The sequence below is a fragment of the Miniopterus schreibersii genome (assembly GCF_964146895.1).
Source record: "Miniopterus schreibersii genome assembly, chromosome: 21".
NCBI classification, from domain to species: domain Eukaryota; kingdom Metazoa; phylum Chordata; class Mammalia; order Chiroptera; family Miniopteridae; genus Miniopterus; species Miniopterus schreibersii.
In genome coordinates this window covers 12,096,234-12,120,336 of record NC_138123.1, presented here as the reverse complement: position 1 = coordinate 12,120,336, position 24,103 = coordinate 12,096,234, and the positions used below count along the sequence as shown (strand labels likewise).

Sequence of the window (24,103 nt, the reverse complement as noted above, 5' to 3'; positions counted from 1 at the left end):
AAAGCCAAAACTGGTTGGCTCATTGGTCATTGGTTTTTCTCTCCTTTTTTATCCAAGGAGTCTTGGTTCTGGTCCATTTGTTGTTAGATCCTTCTTGTTCATGTTTTTCTCTGTTGCTCTGCTGTGATGCATGGTGCTTGGTAGTATATTCTCTGAATTATTTTCCTCGATTATCTTTTATCTTGATAGCTGAATGATCTCTTGCCCCGGAAAAGCCATTCTCAAGTTGTTGTTTCTCCCTCGGCCCCCAGCACTTCTCTGAGGTTGTTACTGCATTGTCCAGGGCCAGACTGGGTCCATTTCCTTTTTGGGTACCAGTTCATTCTGCCTGCAGGATTGTCCTTTTTTTTTTTCTTTATCCTTAGATTCAGAAACTTTAGCGTATGCCTGTGTATGTCTTTTCTTACTGCTCATATATGGAGCTGGTTGGCCTTTATTGCCTCTCCTTCGTCTGTCCTTTGTTCTCTCATATCAGGATGTAGCCTTAAAGCCTCACATCTTGTCCCTCATGGTTTCCATCTTTTCATACTCTGCTCTCTGCTTTGTCATTTCTTGGGCTTGATCATCTGCGTCAGTGGTTCAAGAATCATTATGTGCCCTGGCTGGTGTGGCTCAGTTGGAACGTTGTCCTGGGCTCTAGATTCCCGGTCAGGGCACAAGCCTAGGTTGCGGGTTCGACCTCCTGTCTAGGCATGTGCAGGAGGCAGCCAGTCGATGATTCTCTTTCATCTCTGTCTCTCCTCCTTCCTCTCTCTAAAATTTAAAAAAAAAAAAAAATCATTATGTCATTATGTGACCACCTCAACTTCTCTTTGTCTGAAGAGTTATTTAGTTGGGAAATTGTGTTTTTTAGTTAAAGGAAATCTTTTATCCTCCCCCCCCCCCCCCGTGTGTGTTGCAATTGAATCTCGCTGAATGCTATTATTTTAATTAAGATTCAAGTTGTGTCTGTATCTTGCAGTAGCTGTCTTTCAGGGTGTGTTTTCTGACCCATCTTGCTCTCTCTGCTGTGAGACCCTTGGAAGGGGGTTAGTTTTCTTTGTAGGCTCACTGCCTGGATCTGGCAGAGTACCCAAGGGGATGGCTATCCTGTGTGTGGGAGAGAAAGCAGCTCTCCTGTGTCCACAACTGACACCTTGTTGTCTCAGGCTTGGGGTGGTTTCTCTAACATGGAGCCTGGGAGTCTAGTCAGAGCTCTCAGGCTAGTGCTGACGGTGCTTCCAGATCCTCAGGTGTCTTCAGCCTCCCGGTCCTGGCGCTCCGAAGCTGGTTCCTCAGCTCAGGGCCCTAGGGCTCTGGGGTGGGTTCCTCAGCTCGAGGCAGAAAAGCCCACAGTCTCTGCCGAGAGCCATAGTGTGTGCACCCAATCGCCACCTGTGGTTCTCTGTGCTGGAGAGGCAGAGTGGGGACAGAAGTTGGGGAAGGGCAATGTTGGGGTCACCATCTTCTTTCAAAGAAAAACTTTATCTCAGGAAAAAACGTAAAGACTAAGTGGGCAGCACATCCCCATTATACAGATGAAACAGACTTCGGGAGATTAAGGGATTTAGGCCATCAGAAATTGTGGTGGGACCCGAGGTGGACCAGCTGTATGCTCGGTGCCTTCTCAGCTCTGTGTCCCGTTCTGATGGAGGTGGCCTGGAGTCGTGCCTGGTGTGCAGGAAGAACATCAGCATTAGCTGACGCTGTTTTGTAGAGCTCTGTGTCCTCACAGTCGCAGACCTGTGGGAGCTTCAGAGAAATGGTGGAGGGCGGGTTGCTGTCCCTCTGGGATTGATGGATGGTCAGAGATTTCATTCTTCAGACTTTCTTTTCTTAAATTTTATTTTTATTTATTGATTTGAGAGAGAGGGGAAGGGAGAGAGAATCATTGGTGATTTGATCTACTTATTGATGCACTCATTGGTAGAACCTCTTATGTGTCCTGACCGGGGACTGAACCCGTAACCTTGGCATATCAGGATGATGCTCTAACCAACTGAGCTCCCTGGCCAGAGCTCTTCAAACTTTCTAAGAAGGACTTGGTCTGGTAATTGCTGGGATGAGGACAGGAAGCCATTAGGACAGACGTCTCCCTGAAGAACCTTACTCTGGAACACCAGGTTCAACGACCATGTGAACACTTGCACGAAGCCGCCATTGGCAGGGAGTTACATGCAGTCTGCTGGGCTAAATATCACATAATTGGGGCATATTAAAATGTTGCTATTGCTGTCAAAAGAGGCTTTTAGTTTTGGTCTTTTAGGATAACTTGAAATTGTTTTGATCTATTTTCCTCTCTTTCTACCTGAGATTAAAAGGCCAGATCCTCAAAGCCAAGAGGAGGTGGCCACGGTTTTCTGGTCTTGGCTCAGGAGGGTTCCGTGACCTTCCCCCAACCCTCGAGTCAGCTTAGTTGGCACTGGATCCAAGGGAGTGTGGGTAGTTTCTGATGTAATGTTGGGTTAGGTTTGAGAGTGTGAAGAACATGGGATTAAGTCAAATTCCCAAGCCTGCTGTGAGACCAGCCACATCCCGGAATTCTCAGACTTCCCAGCTCTACAGTTCACTTAACCTGAGCCTCAGTTTTCTAATCTGTAACATAAAATACTAGGTGCCTCATCTGGTGGGAGAGGGCTAGTGTCAGGCCCAGGTGGAAGTGTGCCTGGAGAGCTAGTGCCAGCAGGAGCACGTGAGGGGCAGGGGGAGGAGCTCACAGGTGGAGGCAGATCGTGGAGGGCCTTATAGGCCATTGTGAGGATGTGGCTTTTACCTTGAGTGCAGTGGGGAGCCTTAGCAGTGTTTTTGGCCAAGGATAACATGGCCCAGTGTGACTTTCAAAGAGATGCTGGGTTGAGCACAGACCATAGAAGATCGAGCCACTGCCTTAATCTAACAAAAGGTGGGGGAGTGGAGGCTATGAGGTGTTCAGATTCCAGATGTGTTTTGAAAGTAGAACCAGCCGTGTACTCTGATGGACTGAATGATTAGCCCTTGGGACCTAAGTGTTGGGGTGACCTCAGGCCATGGTGACAGAAGAAACAGGCATCCTTTTATTCAAAGTTTGACTTAGTGTCAACTGAAGATGCCATCAGCAGATCTTTCTGTCATCTCACCTTATGTCTACTGCATAGTATTATTGATATCTTTATTACTGGCTATGATAGCAGCATTGGTAACAGCCATCTGAAGACTTGACTAGAAGCTTGGTGTGCGTTGCCCTTTATGGCTGAGTTCCTAGTCACTAAGGGGTGTGGTCACCACTTTCCCTTATAAGATGAGCACATGCCAGGCTCCCTGGCCCAATGAGAAAGGCTTGGGCAGAGGGGCCAGTGCAGGGTTAGCTCCACTGATGGAGCACCCCTGAAAGATCAGCTCCCTGGGGATCCCAAGGCTGGACCTTCTGCTGTCATAGTATTTGGCTCCCTTAGAAGATGCCATGTGGGCATCATCAGAGCTGGGAGGGCTGTTCTTTTGAAGTAGGATTGCCAGAGTATAGGATGCTAGTTCAACTTGAATTTCAGATAAACAGTTCTTCAGTGTAAATTTATCCCCCAGTGTTGCATGGGACATACTTACTCGAAAGAATTATTTGTTGTTTATCTGAAATTCAATTGGATGAAGGGGCCTGTGTTTTAATTTGCTAATCTGACTACCCTCTTGTGGTGCGTTCTTTCCAGTTGATGAGCAGCTTAGTAACTTAGTCTGCACCTTAGTAACCTGTGAGGGTTGCCAAGTAACAGGACTTGATTTTGAAAGTGCCATTAAATTTTGTGTGGAGACAGTTCTGCCGAGTTCCTGGGTTAGCCTTCTCCCACCGTTGGAGCTGAGAGTTAGGGCTGAGCTCTAATTGGAGTACCCTCAGTACCCTATCCTCCCGCTTCTGTTTCTCCCAGACAAGTTGCTCCTTGGGACTGAATGCTGGCTCATTGCTGGGCAGTGCACGCCCCAAGGGGGTGGCTGCTGAGGACTGAGGCTCCAGGTCTTCAGCCCTGGAAACCTGGGACTGGGAGCTGTGGGGTGGTCCTGTCAGGAGTTCAGAGGCCTGGGGCTGACTCTGCCCTCTGATGCCCTATGGCCTGTCCTGCTGGGGAGACTGCTTCTGATCCTGTCCTGAGCATCTTCTCTGCTAGATATCACTCCCATATGTTATGGGCTGATTCTGTTCCCCCAAAATGTGTATGTTAAAGTCCTAGTGCCTTAGAATGTGACTATATTTGGAGATAAGATCTTTAAAGAGGTAAGTTTAACATGAAGTTATTATGTTGGGTCCTAGTCCAACATGACTGTTGTCCTTATAATAGCTTAGGACACAGATACATACAGAAGGAAGATTATGTGAAGACTCAGAAGATGGCCATCCATAAGGCAAGGGAACAAGTGTCAGGAGAAACCATCCTTGCCAACGCCTTGATCTTGGACATCCAGTCTCCAGAACTGAGAGAAAATAAATTCCTGTTAAGTGTCCCCCCTCATCTGTGCTACTTTATTACAACAACTCTAGGCGACTAACAGACCATCCTACAAAAAATGGACAGGAGAAAGCAAGGCATGGAGGTTGGACTCGGGGAGTTGAGATGAGGTGGTCTCAGCTGTGTGTACAATCAGCCCTCTGCCAGCTGGGAGTGTGTCGTGGCCTGTGGGAGTCCCTGGGACTAGATGGGCCATTTCCGATGTGGTGATCTGTGGGGAGCGGTGGACTTCCTCTCTAGTGTGCAGTCCCTGTCTGGGAAGGGCTTGGGGGCAGTGATGGTTCCTGACTGGAATTGCCTGGTGCCCGTGCCGGAGACGCTGCCCCAGAGCCAGCTCTGCACTTTCATGTGCTGACAGCTCTGGGGCTGGATCCTTCCCGGCAGCATCTTGCAGTTAAGCTGCAGAAGGCAAGTCACATAGGAAAACGCCATGTGGCTCAGGAGCTATGCGAATGTTGTTCTGCCTGAGGAGACCTAACTTGTTCACGTGTACAACACACCTACAGACGGGTGCACAGTCCTAGTCGCAGCCTGGTGGCCTTTTGCACGTGTGTGTATACCCATGGGTTCCTGGAGGAGGTTTTGAAAATATCTATTATCCAAGAGCTGTTCTTGTGGCAGTGACATCTTTGGGTAATTAAAATTATTTAATGTCCTTGTTCTTAGTAATGAATTGCATGGCTATTCTTAAATCCCCTGTGTTGCTTGGTTTAGTTTGCCATTTAGAGATTCATCTTCCTTCATAAAAATGTCACCTCCGCTGCCACCTGGGCCCCAGGGGATGGCTCCTCTTTTCTGAGCTCCGTCCCCAGACCGCAGTGGAGTCTGGGACTGGGCCGGAGCCTCTGGGAGCGGAGACACTTCATAAACCGGGAATTGGAAGACGGGCTGATTTGAGGGAGTAAGAGCAAAACTTGATTGTGGAGGATTGGTTTTGTTATGCTTCAGTACTTCCAGCTGTAAAATTTTTACTTTTTAAATTGAATGTTATTGGGCGTTTTTACTTTCGAGTCTACAGTTAGGGAAACAGTCTCCCGACTTAGCTCAGAGAAGGCAGCAGGTGAGGTCAGCAAAGCCAGATGGTAGCTCTCGGCTAATCAGTGCAGCCTGAAACCTGGGCTCCCGCCCTCACAGGTCCCTGAGCTGGGACGACAGCAGGGGATTTCATCACAGTGGCCAGGCTGAAGGTTCCGGGGGATGCAGGTGTGCCTGTGGGTGCATGGGAGTCCCTGGTGACCTCTCCCAGAGCACACAGGCCTCCTTCCCTGGGAGCATGGAACTGCCCGGCTGTTGCCCTGTCCCTTACTGCTGCTGCACCAGACTCTGGCTAAGCCCTGTGGGGTCCCCTGTCTGCCTTCCCATGGGGCTCACATCTTGGGGTGGATGATCAGGGCTTTGTGGGGGATTTCCATGGGTGAGAGCCCACGCAGGAGTGTGGTCAAGGGACAGAAGCTGCGGAGGAGCCATCAGACACCGGGGACACAGAGGTCATCTGTACACATGGGTCGAGCAGACCTAGTGGGAGCTGAGGGCGGCAGATGCCATGGAGCAGAGGTTTTGGTAGTCTAGACAATGCTCTGTCAAAGGATGGGTTTCCAAGGAGCTCCGAGAGGAGGCTGGACAGAAGATGAAAGGGTGGGACCAACTCAGAGTTCTGAAGGTGGCTGCCAGAGGCTCTGTGCCCCCGGAGCTCCAGTGAGGAGAGAGAAAATGACAGAGCGCTGGATACTTTGTAGATGAACTTTGGAGGGAGAAAGAGCTACCTGGAATTAAACGACATTTGAAGCTTTAACTTAAAACAGGCTCGGATAGTGGCCAGTCCTCAAAGGCTTCTGCCTCCTCATCTGGCTCTGGGCTCTCCCCTGGTGGGACAGACTACAAAGTCATCCCAGCCAGAGAGCTTTGCCCTGGTGGAGGCAGGCCATAGGCACCCTGAAACCCGGGAGGGCTTCCACCTGGTGCAGATCCCCCAGGGACACCTGGCTCTCCTACATCTCTCAGCACAACCCCTTGTGGAATGGGCACCATGAGGAATTGAGGCCAATGGAAGCAGGTGCCCAAGACTAAGTCTGAAATTCATCTCTCTTTTCTGTCACTGCTCTTTCCATCTTGCTGCAGTCAGCAGATGCCACAGGTGTAGGCTTCTCGGGGATGCCTTGAGCCCTTTGGCAGAAGGTCCTTGTGGGAACAGAAGTGGCAGTTGCCTTCTCCCTGCTCAAGCTTTCACAGACTAAGGGCGAGTGAGGGGAGGCGGCATGCAGACGCAGAAACTGTGTTTGATGCTGATGCTGATGCTGATGCTGATATGGACCCTTTGTGCTGTAAGAGTCACCTGTGGTCGACCCTACCTAGAGGCCACACGCAATGCGGAATGCACCTGATTTGGGTACAATCGGGAAGATGAGCTTTTACCCGTGTGCTGGGCCTAGAATGGGGAGTCCAGCATCCATTGTGTTAGAGACGGAGGGAACCACCTCATTGTACAGACAAGGGAGTAGAGGCTCAGAGAGGTCAAGCTTTTGGTGCAGAACTGGGTCTGAGTCCACAGCTCCTGCAGGGCCAGCATGTGGGTGTCCCCACATTGTCCAGAGGCCACTCAGGCTAGCAGGAGGGGGTCTGCTGCTTAGTCTGGGGTTTCCCAAATGTAGGTTTACAAACCACTGCTGGTCCATGATGCAGTTACTGCTGGTCCGCAGTGTAGTTATGGCTGGTCCACAGTGCAGTTAACAGCTGGTCCACTGTGGTTACTGCTGGTCCACGGTGGTTACTGCTGGTCCATGGGGAAATTACTGTTGGTCCACAGCCCACAGTAAAAAGAGGTAAAATAAGGACCCTGGAGAGAGAGCTTCATAAAGCTAAATGTGTCCTTTATTGAGATTCTGTCCTTTCTACTCCTTTTTATGTTAAAATGACTAAAATCATGGTTGAGGATTTTTCTAGGTGGGTGAGCTTATGGCAAAATAAACTTTGGAATCCTAGGAGTTCCTTTTTCTTTTTAAAATTGTTATTGACTGTGAAATTGAAAAGCCTGTGAACACAGACACCTTTAGCAGCCCCTTCCTCTGCCGATCAAAAAGGGTCCTCACTGGGCCCAGAATCTAGGACGTGCTCACCGACCAGCTCCCATCAGCCAGCCCCTCCTGGTTCCAGTTCACGGGGCCGCACTGCGGCCTGGGGCAGGCCTGCTGTTCTGGGGTCAGCATGGTGCAAGCTCACTATGGCACTTTGAAACAGTTCAAAGGAAGTAAGATTTTCATTTGGGTTTAAGATCTTGGTGGAGAAATCTTCACAGCCCTGGTAAGCATCAATCCGGCTTTTTCCTGTAAAAAGTTCATTTCATCATCTCCTTTTTAACCACATCATTAAATGAGCAAATGCCCAGCAGGACGCCTGCGTCTGGTTCCCTGTGGCCCCTTCTGTGGAGTAGGCTCGGGTCTCCATTGAGGAAGGAAGAAAGGCATGAAGCTAACGGCTTCATTTTTATCTAGTGGTGTAACGAAGATGCATTTGGGGCCGCTTAATAATTGTAAAGCCCATTCTATTTATTGGCTATTAGAAATGGTGAAGATGAGGTTTATTTTTAGTGGAACTAGCACACTCTCTTAATTGCACCAAAAATACTGCAAGAGCTGTTTTATGGATGACCAAACGCTGCTCTTTGTCCCCACAGTGTCACAGTCCCCGCAGCGCCCTAGCACAAGGAGCAGAAGCATGCTTTACTACGCCCCTCGGCGCTGACAGGGAGGAGGCCAGGGGTCCGACATTTCCTTCGTGTAGCGTGTTATACATTTGCTGGTGCCAGTGTTGCACGCGAGCTGTACCTTAGTATATACCATTTTATAATGATGCCACGTGAGCAGTCCTGTCTGTAAAACCTGTTACATCCCCATGGGGAAGGAGAGAGCAAACATTTCTTCCCTAGGGGACAAGAAGAGAGGGCAGAATTGGAAAATTGCTATACCATAAGTGGTTTCTCAATCCTTCCTAAGTGTTTCTATAACTAAATTAGAGAGTGAGTCAGGACCCTGCCTGGGACCCCCATTCAGAGCTGCTGTCGTTAATCCCTGGGTGCTTTGTTCCATCCAGATGTCTATAGTCAGTGACTGTGACAGGCTGGCAGCCCCTCCCACCCCTACACACTCAAGCAGACTCTGTCCCTGGCGACGTGCCCGGGTGCTTTCCTGGTGGGCTGAGCCCAATCCCGGTGACCAGTCAGTGTGGCATGGAAGTGGGGAAGTTGGCAGCGAGCCCCTGCTAACGCGGCGCCCTGTGAGCCAGCCCCTCCGTGATGCTGAGCTACAGGACGGCTGGGCTCCGGGGCGGGCAAGTAGGAGGTGCTAGAGTTAGGAAATGCTCTGGTGATTCTGAGACCCCTTCCCCACTCCAACTGAGACAACCAACCTTGGACTTGGTTTGCCCCTGCGCAAGTCAGCGCCCACCAGAAAGACAGCCAGGGACACACCTTTGTCAAATACGCCTGGGTTAGTTTGCTGCAGCGAGAGAGAGCACACCTGCCTGTGGACGGCTTGGTGAGAGGGGTGGGAGGAGCTCAGTGCGGGGTTTGGGCTCTGCTGGCTGGTTGTAAAGTGAGTGTGAGGAAGCCGAGGCCACCTCTGGACTGGGGGTGTCCAGGTGATAGAGCGTCCCGGTCATTTTCATCTGGAAGGTGGGGGATGGACGTGGAACTGGATGGGCCGTATAATGCAGCAGTGGCCACTGGTGGTGGCGGGAGTGAGGTGTTTACTTACCCTTCTCGCTTTGAGTGGCCTCGTCTCATGACTGTTATAGTCCGGTTTATGTTCAGTTGGGGCTATCCCAGCCTGCTGTCAGCTGCTAACTCCAGGGATGGGCTTCATTTTGTCACCCTCCCATTGCCTCTGGACCCCTGTTTCCCCCTGCCCTGGACTCTGTGCAACGGGAGCATTAGGCTCAGATATGTCTGGGGATGATGCTCAGCTGGAGGGCCGGGCCCACTTGGCTTCAGCTCCCTGTAGCTGCAGCCCAGGCCCCGAGCCAGTGTTCTGCCCCCCCCCCCCCCGCCTTCCCAGGATGGTGTGGATGGGATGGGCAGAGGAGAGGGCCAGGGCTCAACAAGGGTGAGGCACCTCCCCACTCCTGCCTTTTTCATCCTCTAGCCCTGGAGGCCCCTCTTTCCACTTGGTGACCTGGTTCAACCAAAGCCCAAGGTGGTGGCAGCTCCTCTTTGCTTTTCCCTTGTGGGGGACAGTGGTCATACTCAGAGGTGACATAGGCAGCCCACGTATTGTGTTTAAATGGAAGTCAGGAGCTTTGAGTATGTGACTTCGATTCTCCGGGACCTTTTCTCGACTGTCAGAGTCCTGAAGCACCAGCAGAGGGTTCTGGTGACAAGTGGGGACATAGTTGTACATCATTTCATTCTGCCTGTGGCATGGTCTTCTCCCATCTCATAGCTGTCCCTGGGGTACCTGCCACTCCCAGAGAACCCCGTGCAAATTGTGCCCCCTGAGGTTGGGTTACTGGAAATCAGTCACCTCAATTCCCAAGCCTGAGTCACCCCTCTTCCAAATAAAATTGGGCAAATACTTGGTCATTTGTCATCATTTTTAGGTGTCAGAGTAGAAGCGATTCATGGGGAAGGAGAACCCTGCTTCCTACGGGCTCCCTAACCTGCGGCCTGGCAACTCTAGGTGCCCCGGGCACCCCCGGGAGCTAGTTAGAAATGCGGTCCAGGTCCCCCAGGACCCCTGGACAGCAGTGGAGCTGGTCCCCGGAACTGTTTGCACATTTTAGGGTGAGGCTATCTTCACACATCTGTGTGTTCAGTGAAGTGGATGTTCTGGGGAGCAGAAGCAGTTTGGGGAAATGGGCTCTCTTGCTCACACTTCAGGATAAGGGAACATGCTTTGTAAACGGATGGAGAAGTCCATCAACCATCGGCTCCCAGCAGTGGGAAGCAGCCTCGTGATGTTGCGGGATGGGTAGAGCTGTGTCTGGGCCCAGGCCACACATCACCTCAGCCTCTTGCAGGCATTTCTCCTCCCTCGTTCTTTCTCCCCACTGAAGCTTCTCTTGACAGTTAAGAAAGATCCAAGAAAGTTAGGAAGCCCAGTTGGTAATGCTTATGATCTATTTCTCTTCCTGAGCGTTTTGAGGTACTTTGATTTGTGGCCAGACACAAGGGTCTTGACCCAAAGGAGTGAAATCCTAATGATGAGATCTCACAAATTTCCATTAGTGGGATATTTTCTATGGTGGGGAGGAGAGCTGTGGGTGCCAGGCCCATAGTTGACCTGGACTGAGCAGCCACGTCAGAGACGGCCACGTGGAACACTGGCTTGGTGTCCCAGGCACCCGCCTCTCATGGAGTTGGTTCCTTCACTCCCTGCATTGAGGGCGATAGGGTGGCCAGCTGTGTAGATGTTCACAAGATTGAGGGGTTTCCGGGGATCCAGGACTTTCCATGCTAACACTAGGACAATCCTGGGCAAACTGGGGCAGTTGGTCACCCACGGGTGAGAGGAAGTGAGTCCGTAATGAATGCAGGTGCAAGGTGTTAAGGTCTCTTTACTGCAGGGATGCTGGCCCTCGAACTCTCTCTAGTGGGAGTTTGGTGGGAGCTATGTGCCCATGGCCTTGGGCCCCCCGCTCTGTCTCTTGAGAGACTTGATGCCTGAATTTGACAGTGACATGGAGACAGCATCTGGCACCCACGGATCTTTGGAGCCTGAGCTCTGTGGGGTTTCAGAGCTTTGCTGCCCAGAGCTTGGCATGCATGCAGGCCCAGGCTGTCAGCTGGCTTTCCCTGGCTTTGCCTTCACTTCTGGCTTCCCAGACCAAATGTGTCCCAGTAGAAGCCCCCTGTGTCCTTGGGCCTGTGGACAAAAGGCTGTGTGGCTGCCAGGCAGTGATGGGAGCGGGAGCCCAGGGGTGAGAGGAGCCAAGGTGGAGCGGGCAGAGCAGGCTCAGTCCCCTGCGATCTCAGGGAGAAACAACGTGGGTTGTTTCTGCCAGCGTAGGCAAATGGCAGCCAAACTGTCTATTCCTTTGTGTCCAGTCAGACAGTTGGAAAGCTTCTCGACTTGAAGCCAGTTTCCTGTAGGGACAGGAAGATTCCCATTTCTTTGGGGAAGGCTTTTTGGAAAGAGGGTAGGGACGTGGAGATGACAACTGGAGAAGTACTGGATCCTGTGTTTCAACCATTTAGATTCAGTTTAAGGTTATTATTGAATATCATGTTAATGAAAACAGGAAGCCAATGTAGTAGAAAGAGGGAATCTGTGTTGGTATTTTTGTTGTTTTGACCTTGGCTAGTTTGGTGAAATGTATGTTTCAGAGATGGGGGTAGGTGGGGGAGGGAGAGGGCTTCTGAGTGATTTATGTTTTGGAAACTTGTTTGGGTGGGTATAGCAGGGTACAGTAAGATTGTGTGCAGGGACTCTGGGGAGAGGCAGACCCAGGTTCAAATCCTGCCTCGTCTGTAGAGCTGGGTCCTTGGGCCAAGTCCAAACCCTCCTCGTGTTGCTTCCCATCTGCTGAATGCCCACCATGAGCTGGGCACTCTGCTAGAAAATTGCCATCTGTGCCCTCAGTCCAGCTTCATGAGTCCGGGAGGTAGTTTTTTTATTCTCTGTTTACAAATAAAGACATGGAAACTGAGGCTAGAAGCTACTCATCCAGGCTCACACATCTGGTGAGGGCAGAGTGAGGACCTCAGGGTGTTGGGACTCTCGCTTTATGCCACGCTGCCTCTTCACCTCAGTTTCCCCATCTGTAAAATGGGCATTCTTGTGATTCTAAGAAATTGTAGTTTCAAGCCCTTAGCAGTTGTTTCTACCCATAGGGACTTGGCTAGTAATTAATTCCCTTCCCCTGCTCCCCTCCCCCTTTAGTGCTTCACCGGTGCTCTGAGCTGACCCTGAATTACCAGTGTTGGTCCGGAGCCTGCTGACTTGCTGGTGTCCTGGCTCATTCACTCTTCCCCCAGCTGTAGCGAGGACTCCAGGTAAAGGACCAGCTTTACCCTTTGCAAAGGTGACAGTTAAAATTGCTGCCGTTTATTTTGCCTGTCAGTCTAGCATGCCAATTGAAAGAGGCTTTCTTTTTCTCTTTCTCCTATGATATATCCCTGCCCGGCCTTGGCTTGAAGTTCCAGTCTCCGGCACGTGGCATTTCAGGACTTAGATGTAGGTCCCCCGTAGCTCACTCTGCCCTCTTGTTTGCTGAATCACAGTGTCATCTGGCTGTGGGGACTTGCCTTTGAATTCAGGGACAGGTGCTTGGTAATTACAAGGTTTCCTTCCTACAGCAGGGGATTGGCAAGCAATTGCCTTGTTTTTTAAGGGAACGTTTAAGCAGTATTTTAAAGAGCTAGATCCACAGCTTTTACGTGACAGGAAAAATGAAATAAATCCTGAAAATGCCTCCCTTCCTGATGCAGAAGGGGTTTTGAAAGAGGAAGCTTGACTGAGATTCCGTTGAAGTGCTGGCAGGATGAGAAAGGCCAGAGCGATCAGCAGGCCGTCTGGATGGCACCACGTGTCACCATCATGCCCGTCGGAGCCGATTTCCGCCTCCACCCTTTTTACAGCGCAAAGGGATGACTCTATCTATTGTGGGGAATGTTGGAAAGTACAAATAAGCAGGAAGAAAAATACACGAAAGTACCCCCACTCTGAGCTAAACACTGGTTGCGTTTTGTTAAATATCTTTCCAGATACCTCGATGTGTGTGTATCTGTATGTGTGTGTATTGTTTTTAATTTAGAGATGAGCATATATTCTCTTTTATAACCTGATTTCCCCCCAATTTCACATCATACAGTAAACAAGTGTTTTTCAGTGACTGTACATATGCATCCTCACTACTCAGGGTGTGGCCCTTGGACCAGCAGCAGCAGCAGCATTACCCAGAGCTTGTTGGAAATGCAGAGTCTCAGGGCTCAGAATCTGCATTTTCACATGATTCCCAGTGATTTTCACGTACTTTAGAGTTTAAGGAATGCTGAACTCCATCATTTTAAATGGCTGCCTAACATTCCATTTCAGAAATGTGTTATAATTTAGGTAACCAGACTCTTATTATCTGAATGTGTAGGTTTTACACAAATGTTTACTTTTGTAATCAGACTGTGATGAGCATCCTTATGCCAAGTGCCCTTGCCTGCCTGTCTGTCTGCCTGGGAAGTGTTAGTGGACCGCTGATGGAAGTTGCCTGATTTCACTCCCGTTGGAAGGGAGAGCCCATTTTCCATGTCGACTCTGCCAGTTATACCTTTTAAATCTTTGATAGTTTGATACAAATAAATGGTACCTCGTCACCAGCGGTTAATTTGTCTGATCACGTGTGTGGTTAAACATGAATTTATTTCCTTACTGGTCTTTGGTTTGATAATGCCAATTGTTAAGGTCCTTTGTTGGTTTTCCCTTCCGGGTGGTTGTCATTTCCCCCCCTGATTTATATTCGGAGATATTATCTCTATGAAACACTTGCAAATATAGTTCTAGTTTGCATCGTGGTGTTTTGTCCCTCCAGCATTGGATTCTTTTCCAAAGGCAGGAAGGGATTTGGGGACAGGAAGTCTAAATTGGGAGGGTATGTTCAGCGTAACTATAGAGCTTTTCCTCCTTAAACCGACATAAAAATTGTTGCTCAAAAGGAAGTTCAAAGTTCTGATGGAATAACTAACTCTAAACCGAGGTGGCCTGTCCCTGCTGCCTTAGGGGCCCAGCAGAACCTCATTGAACTTGGAAAGGAGCATTTCCCGTTTTCTTCTATTTTTTGACGCTGGTATTTTTAGAACATGGGATTGGAAGAACTTTTAATTTTTTAGATAAACCTTGTATTCTAAATGTCTAGAGTGTCATTTATATAAAAATTTAAAATTTCTAAATGGAAAGCAGGTAGAGACATGGACCGAAGAAAATGTGTTTTTAAAGATGTTCATGTTTCAAAGTGACTTATGACCCCATTTCCAGGATTCGTTACTTCTGAGCCAACAGTAAATTAGCCTCACTGAAAGCTCGGTTCTCTCTTGACCTTGATTCAGTTATTTATTAAGGAGCCAGACTCAGAATTAGAAAAAGTACAGAACAGGCAGAATGTAGGATGGCCCCAGATGGCCCGTGGACTCTGGGGAAGATCCCTAACTTCCCTGAGCCTTGGGAGATGTGGCTGCGCCGCTGTGTGCACGCTCGGCAGCCGGATGGCTGGGCCAGGTGCTCACTGGGCCCCCAGTCAGGTGGCTGAAGTGGGGGCTGGTGGGAGAGAGAGGCTTACCTTCTCTTGGCAGGAAAGGAGCCCTGTGCTGGGTCTGCCCAAGCACTATTTTCTGTCTGTTCAGGGGCACTTAGTGGCTGTGAGTAGAATGTGCTTCCAGCACCTTCTTGAGCAACCAGAGGGTAATTCTGCACCCAAACCTGCAGGGCTGATGCTGAGCATTCATTTCCCAGTGACAGCTGAGGGCTCACAGGGAAGAGCTGGGCGGGACTGAAGCTGACACTGTCAAAGTAAAGAGCAGTAGCCAGTGGAGAGCTGAAAGTGGCATGAGAGAGATACAGAGCCCTGGCCACCTTGGCTCAGTTGGTTGGGCATGGTCCGGTGCACCAGGAGGTGGCCAGTTCCATCCCGGTCAAGGGCACATGCCCGGGTTACAGTTCGATCCCCAGTAGGGGGCATGCAGGAGGCAGCTGATCAATGCTTCTCTCTCACATTGATGTTTATTTCTCTCTCTTCCCCTTTCCCTTCCTCTCTCTCTAAAAATCAATAAACTATTCCTTAAAAAAAAAAAAAAAAAAGATACAGAGTGCGGGAGAAGCCAGAGGAAGGAGCGATTGCTTTTTAAAGATGATTAGGAAAAAGGTCACAGCGGAGCTAGGTTTGCATGCTCTGTAGGGTGGGAGAAAGGCACAGCCTGGACTTGGAGGGAACGTGGGCCATGGAGGATAGGTGGGAAATGAGATGGGTGGAAAAGGTGGTGGGTATTGGGCTCTGTGGAGTGGGGAGGCTCTGGGGGCCCCTGGGCTTGAAGGGTGGCTGGGTTTTGGACCAGCCCAGAAAGGGACCCTGCTCACATAGCCAGGATTTGCTAGGTTAGCAGTCAGGATGCTGCTAGTGCAGAGGGAAACGTGGGTGAGGCTCGACACCCTGCTGAGTGTGGTCAAGCAGGCACCGTCCCTGCCAGCATGCAGTGTGCTCAGGCAGGGATGCGCCAGCCCTGGCTGCCTGGGTCCAGCCTCTGCTTGGGCTGGGGGTACACTGTGGCAGGGCCTGTGCCCTGCAAAGATGCTGAGGCTTGGGCCCAAGAAGTACCGCTCACTGGGGTGGCAGTCCAGGAAGGTGGCGGTGACCTCAGTGCCGGGAGGAGCAGGTAGAATCATGCAGGAGCAGCATGGTCTGTCCCAGGGATGCCCAGAGGGGAGGCCGGTGGCACCTGCCCAGGAACCCAGTGTGCTGTGAGCACTGGGCAGCAGGATTGAACTGTGTCTGAGTGTGGTTGCACCTGATGGGGCGGGGGCGGGGGCGGGGGGAAGGGGGACAAGTTGAGAAAGGACACTCCAGGCTCAGAGACAGAAAACCTGGGACTCGTACTAGCCTAACCTTATATAGTTCAGGTAAATTCCTCAGCCTCGTTCAGCCTCCAGTTTTCTTATCTGTAAGGTGGGCAAAAGGATAGGTGTTCGGAGGTTCTTCGTGAGAATGGCAGGAAACAGTGTGTGTGAGAGCAGTTTATAAACTGTAGAGCACTGTGCATCTGGGAGGTGTTTTTCTCACTGTCACTCTTTTCTAAGAGAACTGCACAGGGGCTGCTGCTGTGGCAGCACAGGTCCAACCCCCCTGAACCGCCTGCCTTCCTGCAGCCCTGTGCGGGTGGTCCTGGGACTCTTTCTGACTTTCCCACTTCCCTTCCTGGGTTGCTTTGACCCATTGCTCTACCTTGGGCACGTCAGTGCTCTTACCTTTATTCCACTTAAATTCTTCCTTCCTCTTAACAGCTCAACCTTCTGCACAGCAGAAGCTGTGCCCCGGATCTTGTGTGCGGGTGTGGGTGCTGAGCTGCATTTCTTACAGAATTGTCTTTAGCAGCCCTAAGGCCATCCCCACACCTGATGTGGACAACACATCGCCTCTTCCTCTCCTTTCTGCTGATGACAGATTCTGGGCAGCAAGAGTGGGAGCCTCTTGCATGTGCTGCCTTGGAGGGTAGGAATTCCGTCCAAGAGAGTGGGTGATGTGTGTCCCCCATGAATGACCAGCCTTTAGGGTGGGCTCTGAGAGGGGCGCTGCGGGATGCAGTGCTGGCCCAGGCGTGCCTGCCCTGAGGGCCCTGAGGTCCTAGCACGAGAACGTGGAGCTCCTGGCCTCTGCCAACGTCCCTGATTTGGCATCTGAATCTGGAACTGGCAGCAGGGTTAATGTCACATGTAATTAAGTAAAGGAAAGTACTACTTGTCTCTTCCACACGGCGTGTTCCCACTCGTGCTTTGTTTTTCCTCCGCGATTACGAGGGAGGGCAATTTGGTTTCATTAACCGGGGAGACGTCTGGTGCTGGCCTCCTGTCCGCCGTGGGACAGGCACTCCTTGAGCAACACTGGCTGGGCTCTGGGCCTGCAACATCAATAGTTTTGTGGCCTGCCCTGCGGGACTGCCCAGTCCTTGTAGCAGATGAACATGAAATCAGTAATTACTATCAAGTGTAATGGGTAGTAATTAAGAACCGAGGTGTGGGAGCCAGACCTCCGGGGTTCAGATCCAGTCACTTGGGCAGGTCACTGAATCTCCTGCTTCATTATCTTTAATCTGTACGATGCAGGCAATAATAAGATCGTGCAGGGTGGGATGAAGGTTAAATGAGCTTGGAGATCACCTGGCACTGTTTAGGACTCGCTGTGCAACTGTCTTCTTATCCTGAGAGGAGGGAATTGATCGCATAGGGCGGAGGAACTGAGCCGTTGTGCTGAGCCGCTGGCTGGGCTGGGTATTGGAAGACAAGGAGGAACGTGGGGTGGTGAGCAGCACAGAGCGAGGGGGCCTGACATCTGTGCCTGCTGAACATGAGCAGTTAGTGTGGATAACAGGTACCAACATGAGCAGTTAGTGTGGATAACAGGTACCTAAAGCGGAGGAGGGAGGTGCAGCTCGACAGGTAGAGAACAGTCCCACGGAGCCTTCTAGGCGAAGGGTTTGACCTTGGCACTGTAAGCAGTGCTGTACCAAGGGCATCTGAGCTGGGCTGTAGCATGATGGGGTCGTGTTTTTAAAAATTAACACTGGTGGTGGTCAGCTCAGAAGGTGGCCGGAGCTGGGGTAAGAGTCAGGAGTCATGGAGTGTAGACCGTGGTTGGTGGTGAGGCACCCTGTGAGTTCTTTAGGGCCCCGCTGGTCCTCGAGGAGGCTTTGTGGACTGGAAGGCTGCCCTCAGGAGGCCTGGCAGCCGGCCCTTCACATCCTATGCCTGTGTCACCGAGGATCCTTGGGCAATGGCTGTCTCTGGGTTGACTCTTGTCCATTCCTTATCTACAAAGATGGGTAAAATAGGCACTACTCACAGGGTTACTGAGAAGATGGAAGGAATGAGTGGGCTCCTCATTTTACACGGGCAGTATGGTCTGTGCCCAGTTTGGAGGCACGTTGGCCATGTGAGATCTGACGGGCTGCAGGGGAAGCCTCCATGCTCGGGGTCTGCAAGGTTTCTGTGGAGCAGACGAGGAGCAGGTGGGTGTTTCCAATGGAGATGAAGAGAGAAGCTCCTTCACACGGAGAACCACACAGCCAGGAGAGACCCCAGCTCTCCCATCCCCAGGCTGCCCCTGAGTGCTGTTGCTTCCCGGACTCGGGCCTGTGTGGGGACATGTAGGTGAGCGTTATGAACTAGCCACAAGCTCCCAGGGAGATTCTGAATGCAGAGAGAAGTGGAGTGGCAGGTGTGACTCTAGGGGTGAGCGGTGGGGTGACACTTTTATCTCTTTGACACTCAGCATCCACTTGACAGCAAATCTTATTAGTGGAAGAACTGTCTGCTGGCCTTTATTGTAGCCCCTGCAAAGGGGCCAATGTGACTCCTCAGCTGTGTTAGGTCCTGTCTCTGCAGAGAGGCGGTGGGAGGCGGGAGCAGATGTGTCACGTACCATTTTCCACGCGGTGGTTTAAAATTCATAACCAGAAACGAAGGTGCACAAACAACGTGTCCCCAGAATAAGTGCTGTCGCTCTTGACTGCAAAACTGGAAATGTGTTCGGTGTTCCTGTGACGTGTGACATGTTCTCTTGTGGAATATCCTCTGCTGCCTGAACCTGGACTTGGAAGAGGAGCCCACGTTTTTATGATTAGTCTGTAAATGCACCTTCTGTCCTCTGCAGACTTGAGTCAAGGCGAGGTGCATGCTCACTTGCCCTCGCTGGTCTTTGGGAAGGAGCCTTAGGTCTGATGACCATGTCTGCGGTGGGAGGCATGTGCCTGGTGGCAGCCTCACAGACGGCAGTGGGAATGCTCACTGGTGCTGTTGCCAAGTTCCGCGTGTACCAGACACTGGGCTGTGCTGTCTGCACAGTCACTCGTTTTATTCTCATGACTGCTCTTTGGGGTTCAACATGCTCAGCGTCCCATTTTACAGCTGGGGAATCTGGGCTATGGAGGGTCCTTTACTTGTCTGATGGGCCAGATCTGCCAGATTAAGCATCTGTGCTCTCTCCAGGCACAGCGTTCATGGAGACCCTGGGGTCGAGTGCACCGCTCCCAGGTGGAGCTGTCTCAGTGAGGCCCTTGCAGCTCTGGGGACAAGTCCTCACTATGTTATCGGTGGCATCATCACCACGATTCCTCTTCTCTTGTGCTCAGCACCAGTGGTGCCAATATTACATGCAGATGACCATTTCTCTTTTGTGTCACCCCTCCACTGCAGTCACACTCGCCTCTGGTTCTGAAACCCAGCAGCACAGGGCCCTGGAACCAATACTGAGGGACATCTGTCCCTCTCTGCAGTTGGGGATAAATTACCGTTCCCCTATCCCAAGGAATTTGCTTCAAGGGGATCAAAACCCAGCACCTTGCCCTGTGCATTTAGGGTCTCAGCCCCCTGCAGGGGGCCGTGTGTCCTTTCGGTGAAGAAGGGGCTGCTCCTGGCCCAGGAGAAATGACCTCGCACCAGAGGCAGGGCAGCTCCACTTCACCTCTCATGAGAATTCCCTCGGATCAGGACTCTTCCCGTAGGAGCCAACCCTTCCATACAGGCTCGTAATTGTGGCTGCTGTTATTGGGCACCTACTCCGTGGCAGGCATCTGTGCGTGCCCTGAGAGTGAGAGGGGTTGTCCCCTTCTCTCAGTAGGAGCAGGAGCAGGAGCATTGACTCCAGGCCTTGCTTCTTGACCCTGGACAACACCATGTTTTTAAAGAGCCAGAAAGAGCCTTGGACTGTCTGAGTCCAACCCCTTTATTCTGCGGACTAGGAAACTGAGTCATTGGCCCGGCACCTGGCCGTTCATCCATGATGGAGCCAGACTAGAGCCATTCTCTCCATCCTCCGTCCCCTTTCTCTCTGCTCTGCCCCCCGGGTCTGAGCACCCACCTCTGGTGCCCATTCTGGCCAGATCCTGGCCCTGCGGAGTATATTTAAAGTGACCCTGGGGTTAGAGTGAGAATTCTGAGCGAGGATAATGTGAACAGGTCATTAAACGAGAAGGGTAGCCCCGGGGGGAGCTCTGCAGAGGGCAGGGCCATCCAAGGGGATGCCAGGGACCAGGGCCTCATTTTACCCACTTGGAAATGGGACTGCAGGTTTGGGTGGTCACTGTGTTTTCTGTGGTCATCCTGGACCTCACAGTGTGAGCCTCCTGGAGCAGCATCAGGCAGGTAAGGCGGCCGAGTCTGGATGAGCTCCAGGTTTGGTGGGAGGCACGGAGCAGCCTCCAGGGCAGCTGGGAATTCTCTCCCAAGTAAAGTGGCTGATAGAACCCACAAAGCTTCTCCTCTCCAAAGTGTTCCTTTGGACCTGTGCCCACATGGGGGTGGGGGGGACCTGCACATTCCAGCTTGCACGTCCTCGGCGCTCTGCCCACACTGCCCTGTGTTGATTCCACGTCCAACGAAGAGGCTGGGATTACAATGAAAATGATGGGAACAGCAGCCCCAGTAGGAAAAACCCATAGTTCCCAAGTGCATTCTGATTGTCCTGACTCATAGTCGTCACAGTGGCTAAGAGGCAGGTAGCTGAGGCACATGGAGGAAGCCCTGGCTCAAGGTCACAGAGCCAACAAGTGGCAGCGTCGCACCCAGGCTGGTGGTGCCAGAACCAGCATCTCATGCACTAGCTGTCGTGGGAGGATTTTTTTTTTTTTTCCATCTCATACATTAGTGCCCACAACAACTCCTTGGAGAGGGAAGAGCAAAGCTCTTTCTTGCTGTCTGCCCACGTTCTCCTGGATATTTTGCTACTTCATTGTGAGGTTCTTCCACTTATTAAAAAAGAGAGAGAGAAACAGGAAGGGCAAGCTCAGATGAGCTGTGTCTTTGAAAACTCAAAGTCTGGCCTGACCACCTATTTTTCTTGCAAGTCAGGGGTTGGGAAAATGGAGAGTTATTTTCCCTGGTGCATCTGAGGTATCCAGTGTGGAAATTTCAAGCTGCCACTGTGCTTTCTGGGTTTAGGACGAACTCACAGCCAATCAGAAGTAGGGAGCCTCCCCCATCCTTGACATTTAGCTGCCCCCCCACCCCCCACCCCGGCCCATTAGTGCACTTGCCCCTGCGTTCAGGGCTCTTACTTCCATTTTGCCAGCATCTGCTCAGGGCTGCTTTTCCTTCCCCGAGTCTTGACAAACAATACCGTGGGTTTCAAAGAGGGATATTTATAACCCGTGGAAAGCACAAACAGGTATTTGATTACCATATTAACATTTGTGGGATTCTTTTATTTTTTTCCAGTCTCATTAAAAATTCATGCCCTGAGCTCTGGGCTGCTCTCAGCCTCCTAAGTTTGGGTGTTTTGCTTGTCTGCTCTTATTCCTTCTTAGAAACTTAGGTCAGGGGAGGGGGACATCCCAAAGAAAACAGAAAGGCTTGAAGCCTTTGGAGATCTCTTCAAAGCACTGTCCCTCACCTCTGCGGTGGTGGCAGGGGGGCTGCAGGCTCCAGAAGGAGGACCTGGGACGAGACTGCACCCCTGTGATCTCCTCATGGGCGCTGTGGCCTCCTGTTTAGGGAGGAGTTGGCGCTTGAGAGGTGGATGGGCCACAGTGCATTGAATGTCGCTGCCAGAAGGGACTTTGGACTAGACAGTCCTTAATCCCCCTCTGGTTTTGCACATGAAAGCGCCCTTTTCCTTAAAGGGAAGTGAAAAGAACATCAGGGCCTCAGGTGCACCTCCTTGGCTGTTCTTTTCCACTTCTAAGGGATATATATTTAATTCTATCCAGGATTTCCAGAAATCACAGTCAGAAAAGCATAAAGAAAATGGTGGAAACCACCTGTAACTGAGCCACTTAAACGATCATTGCTAAGCCTTCGCCTTGTACCTCCTGTCATTTTGAGTTCGCAGGCACACTTTGAAAATTTTAGGTTGAGTTTGGGTCATAGTCTTCATACTGCTTTTGTAATCTTGAAAGATGTTCTCCTGACAGTTTTCTTATGCTCTTAAACAGTCCTCAAGAACATTCCTTTTTGATGTATGGGGAGTCCCCTATCATGGATGTTATCTAGTTGGGTCATTTCATTTCTTTGCACCGTTTTTCTGTTATGAAACACGTGCATCTCTGAGTATTTCCTTAGAATAACTTCGGAGCTTACAAACACTTTGCAGGGACACATTGTTTGGGGAAAAATAGTGTCTTCCTGTTTTGCCCTTCCTCACCAAGCATGGCAAATCCGTGGCCCCTCACACCCTGGCCACCTCCACTCACTGTAAGGGTTGTTCGTCAGTCACAGCCCCACCCTTCCCCTGGCCCCAGACAGGGCTACAGAACCCTCCTCAACCTGTGTGCCAACAGCCAGTGCCTGTTAGAATTGACACACGAGCCAAAGCCTATTTGCCATCTCCAGATCAGGGATTGGCTCCTGTTCTGCAGTGGTGACCTAGGTCCTACTTTATTCATTCCTGGGAAGGTGTGTGTGTGTGTGTGTGTGTGGGGGGGGGGGTGTATTGCTTTTGGAAACACCATGAGTAATACTTCTGTAAGCATCTGAGCAAAGTCAAAATCTCATCCCCACTCACTGCCATCCTCCATGCCTAGTGGCCCCTCTGTTCTCACTCTTCCACTAGAGCGATTTAGGAAGTTGAAGCCTTTGATGTTCATGGAAGCCTTTGTTAAAATGAAAACTCCCTTGGGAAGGGTCCTACCTGAAGGTGCCATCTCCTGGTACATCAGTTCTCCATCAAAATCCTGCCTGTGCAGCAGAGTTTGGTAGGTGGTGGATGGTGGATGGTGGATGGTGGGTGGACCATGGAGAAAAGCTGGGCCAGCAGGACAAAGGCCGCCTGCTCCAGGCCCCTGAAACATCCTTGCCCAGAACTTCAGTTGACCATGGACTCTGGAAAGGACTCATGTATCATGTCTGGGGATCAGCTTTTGTCCAGCAGATGAGTCCCCTGGGTATGACAGGGGTGAGTGGAGAGCTACTCCATCACCATTTAGCCAGCGGAGGCCACTGCAGAGAACATCTCTCTAAGGAGATGTGAAATAAATAGGGTTTGTGTGGCAGCACAACAGCCTCCCTTCCGGCATCCACTCTGATTGGGAGGGTTGCCGTCTGAGAGGTGTGTTCTGTGTTCTTAGCATTGTGTAGGGTCCTCCCCAGGGGGAAGCTCTTTGTCAAATAAGAGCATTAGGGCGATGGTGGGGAGACACTTGCTTTGCATTTGCCAGCTGTGGTTTAGAGTGGTCTGTATCTACTAACGGCTCTCACCTCTGACTATTCACTCTAGGTGTTTTTGGTCTCTATACATGAAGAGTGGTTGTGTATGTGCGTTGCAATTGGCCTTTCTAGCAGGAGGTCACCTTTAGCAGGAAGGAAATCTAGAGAAAGCCAATAGCTATGAAGCTGCTGTCCAAACGTGGCCACAGTGCCGTCTAACCTGGGTAATTGGGTTTGTCGGAAGGTGGGCTGCAGAGCAGCCTGCTTTTTCCATCATAAACGCTTTCAGTGTGCTCCTTCCTGGCCTTACAACATCAGCAATGCAGTTGCCTGTGCATCATGGGAAATTCTCCTGGTGCTGTTGCTGTCACTTGCTCTGTTACGAGACAGATGACCCAGGTCCTTGCGCCTTGGTTGGACAGGGCTGCCTCGCCATGGCCACCTTTTACCCGTCTTCCCCTCCCTCTGCCCAGTGGCCCTCCCCATCCCAGGGATTCAGGTCCCAGCCCAGCTTAGACTAACACATAGGGCCCTGCACTGGGCAGTGTGCTTTCATGATCGGGCACAGCATGCGGGAATGAGGCAACATGGGTTCACCTCAGGCTCCGACCTTGAGTGGTTGGTCCCAGCGCTGTGCCTCTTTCCTCGTGTGTAAAACTTCCCTTAGGAAATGTGGCATAGCATGCATGAACCCTAGTGGATCTGGGCACAGCAACTCTAAATGAAGATTTGTGTCCCCTCCCCTCGCTGGACACCTCATACTTAGTACCCTTATGGAATTAGAGAATGTACCTCAGAGGCTTCCTTCCTGAAAGAACAATCTGGCTT

The 24,103-nt window shown here is 51.1% G+C and overlaps 1 protein-coding gene across 1 annotated transcript in view; it reads left to right on the top strand.

The window, feature by feature from the left end:
• PGBD5 (piggyBac transposable element derived 5) overlaps nucleotides 1–24,103 on the top strand; it is a gene marked incomplete at its 5' end in the record, with an annotated part of 67,207 nt that overhangs the window by 10,416 nt on the left and 32,688 nt on the right. The window lies entirely within an intron of this gene.